Source organism: Gossypium hirsutum, chromosome A08, assembly GCF_007990345.1.
Source record: "Gossypium hirsutum isolate 1008001.06 chromosome A08, Gossypium_hirsutum_v2.1, whole genome shotgun sequence".
NCBI classification, from domain to species: domain Eukaryota; kingdom Viridiplantae; phylum Streptophyta; class Magnoliopsida; order Malvales; family Malvaceae; genus Gossypium; species Gossypium hirsutum.
In genome coordinates this window covers 91,793,947-91,812,643 of record NC_053431.1, presented here as the reverse complement: position 1 = coordinate 91,812,643, position 18,697 = coordinate 91,793,947, and the positions used below count along the sequence as shown (strand labels likewise).

The 18,697-nt window shown below is 36.7% G+C and overlaps 2 non-coding genes across 2 annotated transcripts; both read right to left on the bottom strand.

Annotated features, from left to right (window-relative positions):
• Positions 1 to 2,882: 2,882 nt before the first annotated feature.
• Positions 2,883 to 2,989, bottom strand: LOC121205870 (small nucleolar RNA R71). Its single transcript, XR_005900943.1, has one exon. It is a non-coding gene; the product is annotated as a small nucleolar RNA R71 (small nucleolar RNA).
• A 2,735-nt stretch (positions 2,990 to 5,724) lies between these two features.
• LOC121205248 (small nucleolar RNA R71) lies at positions 5,725 to 5,831 on the bottom strand. The gene has a single exon (XR_005900333.1). It is a non-coding gene; the product is annotated as a small nucleolar RNA R71 (small nucleolar RNA).
• Positions 5,832 to 18,697: the final 12,866 nt, after the last annotated feature.

Here is an 18,697-nt window from a genome sequence, read left to right as displayed (position 1 = left end):
AATTGGCCCCCACTTATTTACCCTGGAAGGCCGTTTTAAAGAAATCCCATGTCAGTCAGTTGGGCTGGGTGCGCTCCTTAAGTGTCAACCACTACGCCTCATTACGAAGTAGAGATACAATCCCCTTAAGCTTCTGCTCAGCAGTAAAATCCAAGTCATCCATAATTCTCTCCGTGGCCTCCATCCAATACTCAGCCACGTTAGGGGCGACTCCAACGACACCCCTGAATAATTTAGCCACATTGGACCGGAGTCGTTCCGTAACCGCCCCATGGCCCCTAGATCCAGTGTTGGGCCCAACGCCCTCTCTAAAATCTATAGCATGGCTTGGAACAGTACGTCATCCCTAGCTGCACAATCTCGAGACCCAATCTCTGTCACAGGTGATACTGGTGTTTTACTAGTATCTAAGTTAGGCAGATTCCCAGATGATGAGGACTCCACTTGAGCCCCTCTACGGCCTCTGCTACAGCCTCTAGTACTCCATCCACAAGTACCACATGTGCTCATCATAAATTTCAGAATCTATATGGTATTAATAGTTTTATGCATTAGTTAACAGTTCCAATATTTTATTAACAAATATTTTATGCAGTACAGTATCAGAATGTTCAGAGTTGGTTATCGTGAGCAATAGTCTCAATACAATTTTCAGTTTACACTACCTAGAGTGTTTTCAGTGTAATATACTACTTAAAGTAGTTTCAGTATATTCTAATCATACTTTCAGACAATTCTAAACAGTTTTTCAGAAACTTACAAGATCAACACCAGAGATTCAGTGTACCACATACTTATTCCAAAAATATTTCAAATTATTTCCAAATCATTTCTTTAAAACCCAAATCCATAGCTGAGTTTTACAACCTGGCTCTGATACCACTAAATGTAACACCTCATACTCGGTCTGGATGTTATGGCCGAATCTGACGATGCCACATCGGAGTGTTTTTGAAAATGCATAAACCTTAAACCATTCCGGTTATTATCTTTTATTTAGTTTAAGAAAACATGGACTAATAGATTTGCTTAAAAACATTTCCTTTACGCGGAAGCTTTTAAAACCCAATAATTTTCGAAAACATTTTTATTTACAAAAAATCTTAGTTTATTTTAGGAAAACTGTACTTTGTTGCGTTGCAGTTTATAAATCCATAATCAATATTTAAAAATCCCAAATTAAAACCAAACAGTCCCAAAGTCCATCATATATAAAATACCAACAAGAAATAAACGATGTAACCACAAAAATTGTAAATAAGCAGTTCAGAAGTAGTGATCACCGTTGAGCCCTCCACTGTACTGATCCATCAAGACTGGGGACTACCTACATAGATTAAACAGAAAAGGGTGAGTTTTCGCAAACTCAGTGTGTAATCCCCATAGAAAATATACACAGTAGTAGAAGTCAGTCATATATCCGAATAACATATAATTCAGGCCTGAGCCCTTTATATAATCGGTGTGAACCTTAATTCACTCAGATACAGAATCAGATACGAACTGGGCCTTAACCCGTCTCAGATATAACATGTATAACAGAGTAGAATAACAAAATCATACCTACCAGCCCTGCACACCAAGTCCGTCCAACCCAGCACACCATGTAGGGATAAAATCTGCCCATCCATCCTAACACACCATGCTATACTGAAATGCGGCACATAGTCAAATAATTGCAGTTGAGCTACCAAATATCAGGCTGAAGAGCCTTACAAAATACTTCCTCCAAAACATCAACCCAACCCCGATGCAATGCACATACACATATGACATGCTAATATGCAATTTACCAGATCGTACAATCGGTCAAATACACACGCTAAGAGTATCATGCTTAATACATACATCACATAATCAAATTACAGAATCAGGGCTCTAAGTAATGTTTATTGACCCTATGGTAGGTCACAGTCGACTCGAGCAACCCGTGCAACCTTACAAATTATTTCAGAAAAATGGGCTCACACCCCATGTGGCTTACCCGTGTGGGCCCACGCGCCTGTGTGGCCTACATGGCTAAAATTTACCTTGGCCGTGTGGATCATATAGCCTAGCCTAGAATCCCACAAGCTCATGTGGTTCACTCGTGTGTCCCACACGGCCCAATTATAAATAAATTTTTTAAACATGTCGCGAATATCACGTATCAAGTTTTTGGCGCCGTTGCCGGGGAACTAAGATATTAGGAACATTCGATTTTTTTTACTTTAGCCATTTTACTTTATTTGCAATTTAATTTTTTATTTTCTTTTCTAATTTTCTCTTTTATTCGCTTCTGGCAGGTTTTTTTATAGTGTTTGACTAGAAGAAACCCGTCGGGACCATTACTTTTTGATAGTGAGATCGATCGCACAGCTCGCAGAAACCAAAGAAAAATAAGGCGTAGCTTAAGATACACAGAGGAAGAGCAAGAGGGCGATATTCAAACCACAACCGAGGAGATGGCTAAAAATCAGGAAAATTCGCTACCTCCTGCGATTGCCGCTGATCCAGTAAATCAGAATCATGCTCCAAGAACTATGTATGATTATGCTAAACTGAATTTAACAGGAACTGAGTCAAGTATAGTTAAGCCTGCTATTGCTGCAAATAATTTTGAACTGAAACCTAACACGATTCAAATGATACAGCAATTTGTTCAGTTTGATGGCTTGCAGGATGAGGATCCAAATACTCACTTGACGAATTTTATGGAACTTTGCGACACATTTAAAATCAATGACGTCTCTGATGATGCCATTCGTCTTCAATTATTTCCCTTTTCATTAAGGAATAAGGCTAAACAGTGGTTGAACTCGTTACCATGAGGGTCAATCACTACTTGGGAACAAATGAAAGAAAAGTTTTTACTAAAATATTTTTTACCGGCTAAAACAGCTACATTAAGGAATGATATCTCTTCTTTTGTGCAGATGGATCTAGAAACACTCTACGATGCATGGGAGAGATATAAGGATCTGTTGAGAAGGTGCCTTCACCATGGGCTACCGCTCTGGCTACAGATTCAAACTTTTCACAATGGCCTGAATCCTTCAACTAGACAGATGGTTGACGCAGTTGCTGGTGGGACTATCAATAATAAGACACTTGAGGATGCTTGTGAATTTATAGAAGAGATGTCACTTAATAATTATTAGTGGCAAGTCATTAGGATAAAGCCAACGAAAGTAGCCGGCATTTTTAACGTCGATTCGGTCACCATGATCTCTAATCAGGTAGAACTTTTGAATAGAAAAATTGATGGTTTTCTTAGTTCTTCATAGGTTTACCCAGTAATGCAATGCAATGCAAGTGGAGGAGGGATGAGCAATTCAGAATACTTACCTTATGGCCATATCATGGAAAACGAGCAATTAAATTATATGGGTAATAATCCTCATCCTCAAAATAATCCTTATAGTAACACTTACAATGCAGGATGGAGGAACCACCCAAATTTCTCACGGGGAGGCCAAGGGAATCAGAGACCACCACCACCTCTAGGCTTCCAACAACCACCTTACCAACAGGAAAAGAAGCTAAACCTTGAGGAGATGCTAACAAAGTTTATCTCAGTGTCAGAAACTCACTTTCAGGATACCGAAATAGCACTTAAAAATCAACAGACGTCGATCCAAGGGCTCGAAACTCAGATAGGCCAACTCATCAAATTGATTTTTGAATGACCACAAGGTAGCCTGTCGAGTAACACCGAATCTAACTGATAAACCGTAATTTATACATATTTCTATCTCGTGCTTAGCATATTTTATGGATGATTTTTCCTTAAAATTGGTGAATTCGATGCTCCTAATGCCTTAATTTCATGTTTTATACTTAAGTGAGCATAGGAGAGTGAGGGGAACGAGAAACGGGCCAAAATGGAGAAAATGGGCCAATGTACAAAATCAACACGTCCTGGACTTCCTCACACGGGCAGAACACACGGCCGTGTCCGTTTGGAAAGGTTAAAGCATGATTTACACGGGTAGATCACACGCCCGTTCCCATTTAACAGCCTTGACCACGGCCTTAAGCAATCACACACGGGCGTGTCACACGGGCGTGTCCCTGCGGAGCCCAAGTTTAGTCTAATTCGAAAAAGGCCAATTTTGAGGGCTCTTAGGCATTTCAAAGCCTATTTAAACACTTGAAGAGGCACTTAGACGGGGGAACGCACAGGAGGAAGCAAGGAATTGTTCAAGAAAAGCCGATCGATCCATCTCAGAAGTGGGATTCACCATCAAGACTGAAGATCTCCCTTCAAATTCCCTCAGGAGTTTTGGGTTTTCTTATGTTTTGTTATTTTTATTCTTTTGATATGTTTTCTTTCATTAGTATGAAATAAAACCCCTAAATACCTAAGGAGGATGAAATCTAAGATGAATCTTGTTATTATTATCTGAATTGTATGATAAATATTTGACTTGTTCTTAATTATGTGTTCTTAATTCTTGTTTTGATATTCCAGGATATTGATTCAAGTTAAGATCTTATTCAGAGGAGGAATAGACCTTGTATAAGAGTAAATTTGTCATAATTAAGCGGAATTGGTTGCGCGCTTAGAGATAGAGTGACAAGATTTTTCTGGATTAGGGTGAAACCTAATAAGGGGATCTATAGATCGAATTAATGCAACCCTAGTGCTTTAATTAGAAAGAGATTTCAATTATTCAAACTAGGGTTAGACGTTGTTAGTCTCGAGAGAGATAATAATATAACTTAGGGATCTCTACAGAACAAGTTGAATGAATAAATCGTTCGATTCAGAGTCAAATAACAAGTGAAGTCTAGGTGGATTTTCCTTAGGTATTGTTGTAATCAATCAAGTTTTCCAAGAAGTATTTTCCTCAAATTTCTTTTCTGTGATTTCTTAGTTTAGTTAATTAGTTAGATAAACAAAACTTTTTTATTTTTTAGGCTAGATAATAAAAAGAAAGTTGATACTAGTAGTTTTAGTTCCTTTGGGTTCGATAATCCGGTCTTGCTAAAGCTATACTACTATTTGATAGTTACACTTGCCTTCATCGTGATAATAGTTAGAAAAGAAAATAAAAATTTAAATTGCAATAAAAGTAAAATGGCTAAAGTAATAAAAATCGAGTGCTCCTAATATCTTAGTTCCCCGACAATGGCGCCAAAAACTTGATACGTGATATTGTGACATGTTTTTCTAGTTTATGACCAGGAGAAACCCGTCAGGATCATTACTGTTTGATAGTGAGATCGATCGCACAGTTCGCAGAAACCGAAAAGAAATAAGGCGAAGCTTACGTTACACAGAAGAACAAAAGGAATATACTTCAACCACAACCGAGAAAATGGCTAAAAACCAAGAAAATCCGCTACCTCCTGCGATTGCTGTTAATCAAAATCCTGCTCCGTGTACTATGTATGATTATGCTAAACCTCCTTCAACAGGAACTAAATCGAGCATAGTTAGACCTGCTCTAGCTTCAAATACTTTTGAACTGAAACCTAACACAATTAGAATGATACAACAATTTGTTCAGTTTGATGGTTTGCAGGACCAACTCTCACTTAGCAAACTTTTTAGAACTATGTGATACATTTAAAATTAATGGCATTTCTGATGATGCCATTTTCCTTTGGTTATTCCCTTTTTCATTGAGAAACAAAGCTAAACAGTGGTTGAATTTATTACTGTAGGGGTCAATCACTACTTGGGAACAAATGACCGAAAAGTTCTTATTAAAATATTTTTCGCCGGCTAAAACGACTAAATTACGTAATGATATCTCTTCTTTTATGCAGATGGATTTAGAAACACTCTACGATGTATTGGAGAGATATAAGGACCTTTTTCGAAGATGCCCTCACCATGGGTTGCCACTTTGGCTACATGTTCAAACGTTTCATAATGGCATGAATCCTTCAACTCGGTAGATGATTGCTGCAGCTGCTGGCGGAATCATCAATAATAAAACACCTGAAGATGCTTATGAGTTTATAGAGGAGATGTCACTGAATAACTATTAGTGGCAAGTCATGAGGACAAAGCTAACGAAAACAGCCGGTGTTTATAACGTCGATTCGATCACCATGCTCTCTAATCATGTAGAACTCTTGAATAAGAAAATTGATGGTTTTCTTAGTTCTTCACAGGTTCACCTAGTAATGCAGTGCGAAGCAAATGGAGGTGGATCGAGCAATTCAGAATACCCACCTTATGGCCACAACACGGAGAACGAGCAGTTAAATTACATGGGTAATAATCCTCGATCTCAAAATAGTTAGGCAATTTTTCAATTCAATCTTGATTCTAACCCTTTCTTTCAGCTTGTAACCACACCCTCTAACCAAAGCACGTTACAACCCTCTAAACACCTTTTGATTGATGTTTCATCTCAATTTATAGTGGTAGAGATTTGATTTTCATGTAAGCCTATGGTAATGACTTTTCATTATTGACTATTGAGTACTTTATTTATTGTTCTTAAACACCTCGAGTGATTTGAGTGAATCTTTAGTGAGGATGTGAAACTCTGTGATATTTTGAATCAAAGGTAATTACTTAGATGAGGGGAGACACCTATGTTTTCATAATAAAATGCTCAACTTGGAATGTTTGAAACTTTGATGTTCTTTTAGTTAAATTTTCAATGTATGATTACCTATGGATTATTTTGAGATATTATCGGTAGAAATTATAAGTTGAGAAGAATTTATTTTGATTATGAGTTGAAGATTTTGCTTGAGGACAAGGAAATGCTTAAGTGTGGGGGTATTTGATACACTGTAATTTATACATATTTCTATCCCATGCTTAGCACATTTTATGGATGATTTTTCCTTAAAATTGGTGAATTTGATGCTCCTAATGCCTTAATTTCATGTTTTATACTTAGGTGAGCATAGAAGAGTGAAAGGAACAAGAAACGGGCTAAAAACGAAGAAAATGGGCCAACGTACGAAATCAACACGGCCTGGACTTCCTCACACGGGTAGACCACATGGCCGTGTCCCTTTGGCAAGGTCAAAGCACGATTTACACGGGTAGATCACATGCCTGTGCCCATTAAATAGGCTCGACCATGGCCTTAAGCAATCACACACGGGGATGTCACATGGGCATGTCCCTGCCGAGCCCAAGTTCAGTCCAATTCGGAGAAGGCCAATTTTGAGGGCTCTTAGGCATTCCAAAGCCTATTTAAACACTTGAGGAGGCACTTAGACGGGGGGACGCACAGGAGGAAGCAAGGAATTGCTCAAGGAAAGCCGATCTATCCATCTCAGAAGCGAGATTCACCATCAAGACTGAAGATCTCCCTTCAAATTCCCTCAGGAGTTTTGAGTTTTCTTATGTTTTATTATTTTTATTCTTTTGAGATTTTTTATTTCATTAATATGAACTAAAACCCCTAAATATTTAAGGGGGATGAAACCTAAGACGGATCTTGTTATTATTATCTGAATTGTATGATAAATATTTGACTTGTTCTTAATTATGTGTTCTTAATTCTTGTTTTGATATTCCAGGATATTGATTCAAGTTAAGCTCTTATTTAGAGGAGGAATAGACCTTGTTTAAGAGTAAATTTGTCATAATTAAGCGGAGTTGGTTGCGAACCTAGAGATAGGGTGACAGGATTTTTCTGGATTAGGGTGAAACCTAATAAGGGGATCCATAGATAGAGTTAATGCAACCCTAGGGAGTTAATTAGAAAGAGATTTCAATTATTCAAACTAGGGTTAGACATTGTTAGTCTTGAAAGAGATAATAATATAACTTAGGGATCTCTACGGAACAAGTTGAATGAATAAATCGTCCGATTCAGAGTCAAATAACAAGTGAAGTCTAGGTGGATTTTTCTTTAGGTATTGTCTTAATCAATCAAGTTTTCCAAAAAGTATTTTCCCCAAATTTCTTTTCTGTGATTTCTTAGTTTAATTAATTAGTTAGATAAACAAAACCCTTTTATTTTTTAGGCTAGATAATAAAAAGAAAGTTGATACTAGTAGTTTTAGTTCCTTTGGGTTCAATAATCCGGTCTTGCTAAAGCTATACTACTGTTCGATAGGTACACTTGCCTTCATCGTGATAATAGTTAGTTTCAAGAATGATTCATTATAAATATTTAAAACTTGTCACGAATATCACATATCACTAACCCAAGGGAACAACTCAATGCGATTACCATTGAAGATGAGGAAGGGTTAGTGGAACTTGAGCCAGAACCGAGGCAAGGAATTATGTTAAATAAAGGTAAAGGTGAGGTAGACCACAGTGAGTAGAAACCGGTAAGTAAAGAGTACAAACCACTAGTGCCATACCCCAATGCAACAAGGAAAGACCGCACAGATGAACAATTTGGTAAATTCCTTAAACTATTAAAGAAATTACACATTAACTTACCGTTTATTAAAGCTCTTTCGCAGATGCCAAATGCAGGAAAATTCTTAAAGGAGCTTATAGCAAATAAACAGAAGTTGGATGAGGCGTTGCATGTGGAGTTGAATGCAGTTTGCTCAGCCATTCTACAAAACAAGCTTGCCAACAAATTGAAAGATCCAAAGAGTTTTACAATTCCTTGTTTAATTGGTTGCTTAAATGTTAAAAATGCTTTGGCTGATTTAGGGGCTAGTATTAATGTCATGCCCTACAAAATGTTTAAACAACTAGGTCTTGGGAAACCCAAACAAACTAGGATGAGTATTCAGTTAGCCGATAAAATTATCAGATTTCCTAGAGGTATCATTGAAGATGTACTTGTAAAAATGGATGAATTTATATTCCCAATCGACTTTGTTGTTCTAGACATGGAAGATGGTAGTGACGTACCTCTAATTCTAGGAAGGCCCTTTTTAGCAACTGCTAGAACCGCTATTGATGTTGGTACAGGTGAACTCACACTTCGTGTGGGTGATGACTCAGTTACTCTTCAAGCTCGTAATCCTATTAATACTGACCATGTAGTGCAACCTTCTTTATAGGAAACACGTTCGAAGAGCACACATGAGCCTTGTTCAAGTAACAACAAAGAACCCATCTATGAAGAACGAAGGCTACAAATCAAGGAACTAGATGAATGGCGAACACATAAACCAAGGACACACGATAATCCAAAACCACGCCATGACGAGCTCAATATTTCACCAAATCAACTTAAGGTTGGAGAAAAAGTACTACTAGATGTAGTAGACCCTCGTATTGCCACTCCTGAACCTAACGGAGCAATCCCTCTTACGGTACTCAGCATTTTTCCATACGGTACAGTCGAGGTAATTCATCCCAAATTCGGCAAATTTAAGGTAAATAGTACCTGTCTAAAACCTTATTTTGATGAAATTGATAGTAGAAACGAGTAGTGTAAACTCCTTGCACCACCATGACCATGAAAAAGGGAGGTAAGTCGAGCTTAGACTCTAAATAAGCGCTTCTCGGGAGGCAACCCGAGCACTAACAGTATTAATTTCTTTAAATTTTAGTTTTTAACATCTAACCACTAACTTATACTTTGAATACAGGTTTTGCAAAACCACACGACCAGGCATGTAATACCCCTACCTGTATTCATTGCCGGAATAGGGTACGAGGCATTACCGGAGTTTACGAATTAAATTTTTTTTTCAATTCAACATATTTTCATGATAGATTCATGCATTTATATAAGATAACGTCATCACATATCTATAACCAGGTTTGTTAACCATACTAATGGCTAACTTTACATTCATTTCACGTTAACATTTACTTTGTTAGCTTATACATGCCATTGATTTCCAAAATAAAGTTTCTTTATATACCGAAATCCTGAGGTTGACAGTGTGATGTGTCTCCGACCAAATCCGACCTCCGAGCTCTTAACACTACAAAACAGGGAAAAAGGAAACGGGGTAAGCACTTTGTGCTTAGTAAGCTCATGTAACAAGAATTATACTTACCTAATATTTTCAATACAATATAATAAACATTCATATATCCATTCAAAGCATTATTACCCTAACATGCACAAACTCAACATTCAAGTTAGTACAATAATTTCCATGTATCAATAATATATATATACCATGATTGATGAGCTCGTCAATACCATGATTTCCATTTCCTTGTTATTTTTCATATTTATCCCGTTGAATTTATCGGAATTTCGATGGATTTTCAGAGGTACACTTTTAGTGTACAACTCCGGGTCCGTCAATTCATATTCATGTGCGTACATTTCCATTTCAGAGAGCACACTCCCGCGAACCTCAACGTTGCAGCGGGATTACCAGTCCAGGCTAAATCCCCTGCAATATAAACTCATAGAGTATTGTCGGGATTACCAGTCCAGGCTAAATCCCCTGCAACGACAATTACTCTAATGAGCTTGGATCTGAATTACCAGTCCAAGCTAAATTCAGACCCTAATTCGGATTACCTGTCCGGGCTAAATCCATTTTTCACATATTCTTCGGGAGGGCTATATCAAGATAGGATCACCCGTCCGGGCTAGATCCTTTTTACCGTCAATTCCTTTTCAGAGATCCATCGAATTTTCCTTTCATTCAAACGGGATTTCTTCCCCTTTTTATCAAATATATCAATGTTTCACCAATTTTCATACAATGAATATTCAAATCATATTCACATAAATAACATACAATCTCAAGCATTTAAGAATATAATTCAAGTTACATGAACTTACCTCGATACTTGTTTGTAAACAGTAAAAATCTATTAATCCCGAACTTTTTCCTTTCCTCGATCTAGCTTCGTATTTGAATCTTCTGGATCTAAATAAATAAATTTAATTATCAATTTAATACATTTCATGTTCATATGCAACATTCTCTATAATTCAACTATTATTTATAGTTCATTCAAAGCTGTCTACTTCAGTCATAGTCACTAAATTATTTATAACTTGAGATACGGAGCTCAAAATTAAGATCCGTTAATTTTCCATGAAACTAGACTCATATATATTTTTACCATAAAGTTTTCAGAATTTTTGGTTTAGCCAATCAGTACAGTTTATTCTTCAAAGTCACCCCTGTTCTGTTTTCTAACAGTTCTGACCCTTCTTCACTAAAAATAAATTATCTCTTTATACAGAATTCAAATGATGTTCTTGTTTGTTTCTATTAAAAATAGACTCATTCAGAATTCTATACATATAAATTTAAGTCCCTAATTATTTTTATTCAATTTTTTATAATTTTTCAAAATCAGAACAGGGGAACCCAAATTCATTCTGACCTTGTCTTACAAAATTTAATATATCTAAAAATTTACAAATCCATACTTACAATATTTATTCTATGAAAAACTAGACTCAATAAGCTTTAATTTCATATTTTTTTAATCTTCTAATTCGATTCCTACAATTTTTGGTGATTTTTCAAAGTTAGTCTACTGCTGCTGTCCAAATTGTTTTAGTGCAAGCTGTTTATTACCATTTTTCCCCTAAGCTTTTAATAAATGATAATTTCGTCCCTACTCAATTAGCCTCTCAATTGAGCTGATTTTTCTCAATTAACATTTTATTCTATCACCTTAAACTAGTTTACAACCTTTAGGAATCATAATTTCAGCAATAGACTTTAATTCCAAACAATTTCACAATTAGGTCCTAAAAATCAATTTCCATTGAAATTGCCTAATAAAATCATCTCATAAACAAATTAAAACTTTAATTTCATTCTATTTCATCATAAAATTACAGCACTCAACCATGGTGACTTTCAATTTCATCCATGAAATCAAAAACTAATGAATTTAATAGTAGGACCTAGTTGTAAAAGTCTTAGAAACACAAAAATTACAAGAAAAAGGCAAGGATTAACTCACTTGGTGCAAAAATTATGAAATACCAGCTTAGAGAACCCTCCTATGGCGTTTTTAGCTGCTGGAATTGAAGAGAAATGAAGAGAAATCTAGATATTTCCTATTTAGTCCTAGTTTTATTTAGTTAATTTTGCAATATTCCAATTTTACCCTTAATTTATCAATTTTTCTGCTGATTTCATACCCTTGCCGTCCAGCCCAAATAACTTTTGGGTCTAATTGCCTTTTATATCCTTTCTCATTAGACTAATAAGCTATTTAATCACTCTAGCAACTTTTACACCTATTACAATTCAGTCCTTTTCATTTAATTGACTACCCAAACATTAAAATTTCCTAACAAAATTTTAATACCACATTAATAACATTTCATAAATATTTATAAAATTATTTTTGACTCGGTTTTACGAGATAGAGGTCCCGATACCTTATTTTACCCAATTTCTTCAATAATTTCTTTTTCTAACTAATCACTAAATTGATAAAATTTTCCTATCATATAAAATTTCAAGCAAAAATATTGAAATAAATTTCTCTTTAAATCGGATTTGTGGTTACGAAACCACTGTTCCGATAACATTGAATTTATGCCATTACAACTCTCCCCCCTTTTAAGGATTTTCGTCCTCGAAATCTTACCAGTAAAGAGGTTTGGGTATTGTTTCCTCATTGCCTCCTCCGGTTCCCACGTTGCTTCCTCAATCCCGTGCTTTTGCCACAATACTTTCACCAAATTTATCTTTTTATTTCTAAGCTCTTTTGTCTCCTGTGCCAATATCTTGACCGGTTCTTCACTGTAAGTCATATCCGATTGAATCTCTACTTCTGTCGGAGAAATAACATGTGAAGGATCTGATCGATATCGTCGTAACATAGATACATGAAAAACATTATGGATTCTATCAAGTTCCGGTGGTAATGCCAATCGATAAGCGACCGGTCCAATTCTTTCTATGATTTCATAGGGCCCGATAAATCTTGGACTCAATTTACCCTTTCGACCGAATCGAAGAACTTTCTTTCAAGGAGACACTTTCAGAAATACCTTGTCATCGACTTAAAATTTGATCTCTTTTCGCTTAAGGTCGGCATATGATTTTTGACGATCGGAAGCTGCTTTTAGACTATCTCGAATAACCTTTACTTTTCTTCTGTTTCCTGGATCAAATCAACCCCATGTATCTTCCTTTCACTGAGCTCTGTCCAATATAACGGTGTTCTACATTTTCTACCATACAAAGCTTCATACGGAGCCATTTTAATACTAGACTGATAACTGTTATTGTAAGCAAATTCAATCAAAGGTAGATACCTCTCCCAATTACCTTCAAACTCTAGTATACAACATCGGAGCATATCTTCCAATACTTGAATTACACGCTCAGATTGACCATCTGTCTGAGGATGAAATGCAGTGCTGAAATACAACTGAGTACCCAAGGCTTCTTGCAATTTGTCCCAGAAACGAGACGTAAATCGGGGATCTCTATCTGATATAATGGAGACAGGTACTCCATGTAACCTGACAATCTCAGATATGTACAGTTCAGCTAGTTTATCTAAAGAATAATCCATACGTACCGGAATAAAGTGAGCTAACTTTGTCAATCGGTCTACAATCACCCAAATAGCATCTTTTTTCCTCGGAGACAAAGGTAGCCCCGATACAAAATCCATAGTGATTCTTTCTCATTTCCATTTCGGTATAGTAATTGGCTGAAGTAACCCCGAAGGTACCTGATGTTCAGCTTTAACTTGTTGACATATTAAACACCTTGATACAAACTCAGAGATATCACGTTTCATTCCCGACCACCAGTACATCTTTTTCAGATCATTATACATTTTATTACTCCCCGGATGTACAGACATAGTACTACTGTGGGCCTCGCGTAGAATCTTCTGTATGAGCTCTGAATTCTGAGGTACACATACCCTACCTCTGAATAATAAACAATCATCAGAACCAATCTGAAATTCAGAATCATTACCTGACTCACATTGTGCCCGTTTAACCTGTAACTTCTCATCATTCTTCTGAGCTTCACATATTTGCTGTAAAAATGTCAGTTTAGCTCTCAATTCAGCTAGGATTGAACCATCATCAGTCAATGATAACCGGGTATTCATAGCTCGTAAAGCAAACAGAGATTTCCGGATCAAAGCATCAGCTACAACATTAGCCTTACCCGGATGGTAATCAATAATCAAATCATAGTCCTTTATCAGTTCAAGCCACCTGCGCTGTCTCAAATTCAAATCTTTCTGTGTCATCAAATATTTCAAGCTTTTATGATCAGTATAAATATGACATTTCTCACCGTACAAGTAATGCCGCCATATCTTCAGCGCAAATACAATAGCAGCTAATTCAAGATCATGTACTGGGTAATTTCTTTCATGTGGTTTAAGTTGTCTTGAAGCATAGGCTATTACTTTACCTTCTTGCATCAAAACACAACCTAAACCATTTAATGAGGCATCACTGTAAATAACAAATTCCTTACCCGGTTCAGGCTGCACTAATACAGGTGCTTTCGTTAATAGGTCTTTCAATCGGTTGAAACTTTGTTGACATTCATCAGTCCACTCGAACTTTACATCTTTCTGCAATAATCGAGTCATTGGAGAAGCTATCATAGAGAATCCCTGTACAAATCTCCGATAATAACCAGCTAAACCTAAGAAACTTCTAACTTCTGATACATTCTTCAGTGGACTCCAATTGACAATAGCTGAGATTTTACTTGGATCTACCCTGATGCCTTCGGCAGATACAATGTGTCCAAGAAAACTCACTTCTCGAAGCCAAAATTCACATTTACTGAATTTAACATACAACTGCTTCTCTCGTAGAATTTGCAACACAATTCTCAAATGTTCTGCATGTTCTTCTTCATCCCGAGAATAAACCAAAATATCATCAATGAATACTACTACAAATCTGTCTAAGTACGGTCTAAATATCCGGTTCATCAAATCCATGAATACTGTAGGTGCATTAGTTAGCCCAAACGGCATAACTAGAAACTCATAATGCCCGTACCTGGTTCTAAAGGCTGTTTTTGGCACATCTGACTCCTTTACCCGTAACTGATAATAACCTGATCGAAGATCAATCTTTGAAAACATAGTAGCACCTTTCAGCTGATCAAATAAATCATCAATCCGGGGTAACGGGTACTTATTCTCTATGGTTACTTTATTAAGCTGCCGGTAGTCGATACACAATCTCAAAGACCCATCTTTCTTTTTCACAAACAGAACTGGAGCACCCCAAGGTGAATGACTCGGTCGAACAAAACCCCTGTCAACAAGCTCTTGCAATTGTGTCTTTAACTCTTTTAATTCTATAGGAGCCATCCGGTACGGAGCTATGGAGATCGGAGTAGTTCCCGGAATCAAATCTATAGAAAATTCCACTTCTCTTTCTGGTGGCAATCCTGGTAATTCTTCTGGAAACACATCAGAAAATTCACATACCACTGGAACTGCCTGTATCTTTGACTCAGATACCTTGGTGTCGAGTACATAAGCCAAGTAAGCATCATACCCCTTTTTGACATACCTCTGTGCTGCCATTACTGAAATCATATCAGATAACCCTCTGTCTGATCAGATTTAACCCAGAGCAACTCACCATTCTGACATTTTAACACAATATATTTTTGTTTACAATTTACTATCGCATCATGCTAGGTTAACCAATCCATACCCAATATCACGTCAAATTCATCAAATGGCAGTAACATCAAATCAGCCGGGAAACAATAACCTCTTACCATCAGTGGACAATTTTTACAAATTTTATCCACTAACACAGACTGGCCCAGGGGTTCGAGACTTTAACCACAAATTCAGTAGGTTCAACAGATAAATTTTTAACAATTGCAAGTTTAACACATATATATGAATGCGTAGAACCAGGATCAATCAATGCAGTAATATCAGTATCAAGTAAAGAAAATGTACCAATAATAACATCGGGTGCTGAAGCATCTTCTCTGGCACGAATGGTATATGTCCTAGCAGGTGCTCGTACCTCAGGCCTACCTATAGTATCTTTTGTAGCTCCTCGACTACCACTGACATTACCGGATGGTCGAGGTGGTCTACCCCTCGAAACTAGATTACTCGGCTTCGATATATGTTCAACTTCTTTTTCAACCCTTTCTGGACAATCTCTGAGGAAATGGTCAAAAGAACCACATCGGTAACAAGCCCCACTCTTAAATCGACATTCACCAAAATGAGCTTTATTACAGTACTGGCATCTCGTTTAGGAGTGCCAACACTGCCAACACTGGTCACTGATGGAGTAGAAGGCCTTGGATTAGTGCGTTGAGAACCTCGTCTTTGCCCGAATACCCAATGGCTGAAGTAGAACGATCCTGATATTTCTTCAATTTCTTTGAAGCAGAAAACTGGGATTTTCCCATCGGTCTTTTACTAAAAATTCGAGCTTCCTTCTCAGCCTGTTTCTTTTCTTTGCTCAATTCTTCTACTTTATAAGCTCTCTTTGCCAATGTAGCAAACTCTCGAATTTCAAGAATTCCGATCAGTAACTTAATGTCTTCATTCAACCCTTCTTCGAATCGTTTACACATTTCAACTTCTGACTGTACCCATTCTCGAGCATATTTACTCAATCGAACAAATTCTCTTTCATATTCAGATACTGATCTATTGCCCTATTTTAGCTCAAGAAATTCTTTTCTTTTCTGGTCGAGGAACCTCTGGCTGATATATTTTTTCTAAACTCGGTCTGAAAGAATTCCCATGTAATTTCTTCTTTCGGAACAACTGAAGCTTTAGTATTCCACCAATGGTAAGCTGTATCTTTTAGCAGTGAGACGGCACATTTCAGACATTCTTCTGATGTACAAGATAATTCTTCCAGGAACCGAGTAGTATTTTCTAACCAGAATTCAGCCCGTTCGGAATCATCATCAACTGCTGATCGAAATTCTTCGGCCCCATATTTTGAATTTATCTACTGGAGCTTTCCCTTTTCTGACAGATTCAGTACCTGTACCTTGTGGGATCTCGAAACCGGTGAAGGAGCAGGAGGGGGAGCTCGAACTTGCTGTACTACAGGGTTAGTTCTTAAGTATTGATTAAACCATTCATTCATCATTTGAAAGAAGGCTGTTTTTGCCTCCTCCCCTCGACTCTCTGTCTCGGGCCTTCTACTGCTAGTTTCTTCTCTTTGTACTGAAGCCGGAGCATGACTCCCAACTTCCTCAGATTTAGCTCGGTCGGATGACATTACTATAAGAAAAACACATTTTAAATGGTCAGGAGATATCACACTATCAATAATAATTTAAATGGCATGTATAGCTAATCCCGTATTTGCTACATCGGTCCTAGAACCGGCTAAACTATAGCTCTGATACCAATAAATGTAATACCCCTACTCGTATTCATTGCCGGAATAGGGTACGAGGCATTACCAGAGTTTACGAATTAAATTTTTTTTTCAATTCAACATATTTTCATGATAGATTCATGCATTTATATAGATAACGTCATCACATATCTATAACCAGGTTTGTTAACCATACTAATGGCTAACTTTACATTCATTTCACGTTAACATTTACTTTGTTAGCTTATACATGCCATTGATTTCCAAAATAAAGTTTCTTTATATACCGAAATCCTGAGGTTGACAGTGTGATGTGTCTCCGATCAAATCCGACCTACGAGCTCTTAACACTACAAAACAGGGAAAAAGGAAACGGGGTAAGCACTTTGTGCTTAGTAAGCTCATGTAACAAGAATTATACTTACCTAATATTTTCAATACAATATAATAAACATTCATATATCCATTCAATGCATTATTACCCTAACATGCACAAACTCAACATTCAAGTTAGTACAATAATTTCCATGTATCAATAATATATATATACCATGATTGATGAGCTCGTCAATACCATGATTTCCATTTCCTTGTTATTTTTCATATTTATCCCGTTGAATTTATCAAAATTTCGATGGATTTCAGAGGTACACTTTAGTGTACAATTCCGGGTCCGTCAATTCATATTCATGTGCGTACATTTCCATTTCAGAGAACACACTCCCGCGAACCTCAACGTTGCAACGGGATTACCAGTCCAGGCTAAATCCCTGCAATATAAACTCATAGAGTATTGTCAGGATTACCAGTCCAGGCTAAATCCCCTGCAACGACAATTACTCTAATGAGCTTGGATCTGAATTACCAGTCCAGGCTAAATTCAGACCCTAATTCGGATTACCTGTCCGGGCTAAATCCATTTTCACATATTCTTCGAGAGGGCTATATCAAGATAGGATCACCCGTCCGAGCTAGATCCTTTTTACCGTCAATTCCTTTTCAGAGATCCATCGAATTTTCCTTTCATTCAAACGGGATTTCTTCCCCTTTTATCAAATATATCAATGTTTCACCAATTTCATACAATGAATATTCAAATCATATTCACATAAATAACATACAATCTCAAGCATTTAAGAATATAATTCAAGTTACATGAACTTACCTCGATACTTGTTTGTAAACAGTAAAAATCTATTAATCCCGAACTTTTTCCTTTCCTCGATCTAGCTTCGTATTTGAATCTTCTGGATCTAAATAAATAAATTTAATTATCAATTTAATACATTTCATGTTCATATGCAACATTCTCTATAATTCAACTATTATTTATAGTTCATTCAAAGCTGTCTACTTGAGTCATAGTCACTAAATTATTTATAACTTGAGCTACGGAACTCCAAATTAAGATCCGTTAATTTTCCCTGAAACTAGACTCATATATATTTTACCATAAAATTTTAGAATTTTGGTTTAGCCAATCAGTACAGTTTATTCTTCAAAGTCACCCCTGTTCTGTTGTCTAACAGTTCTGACCCTTCTTCACTAAA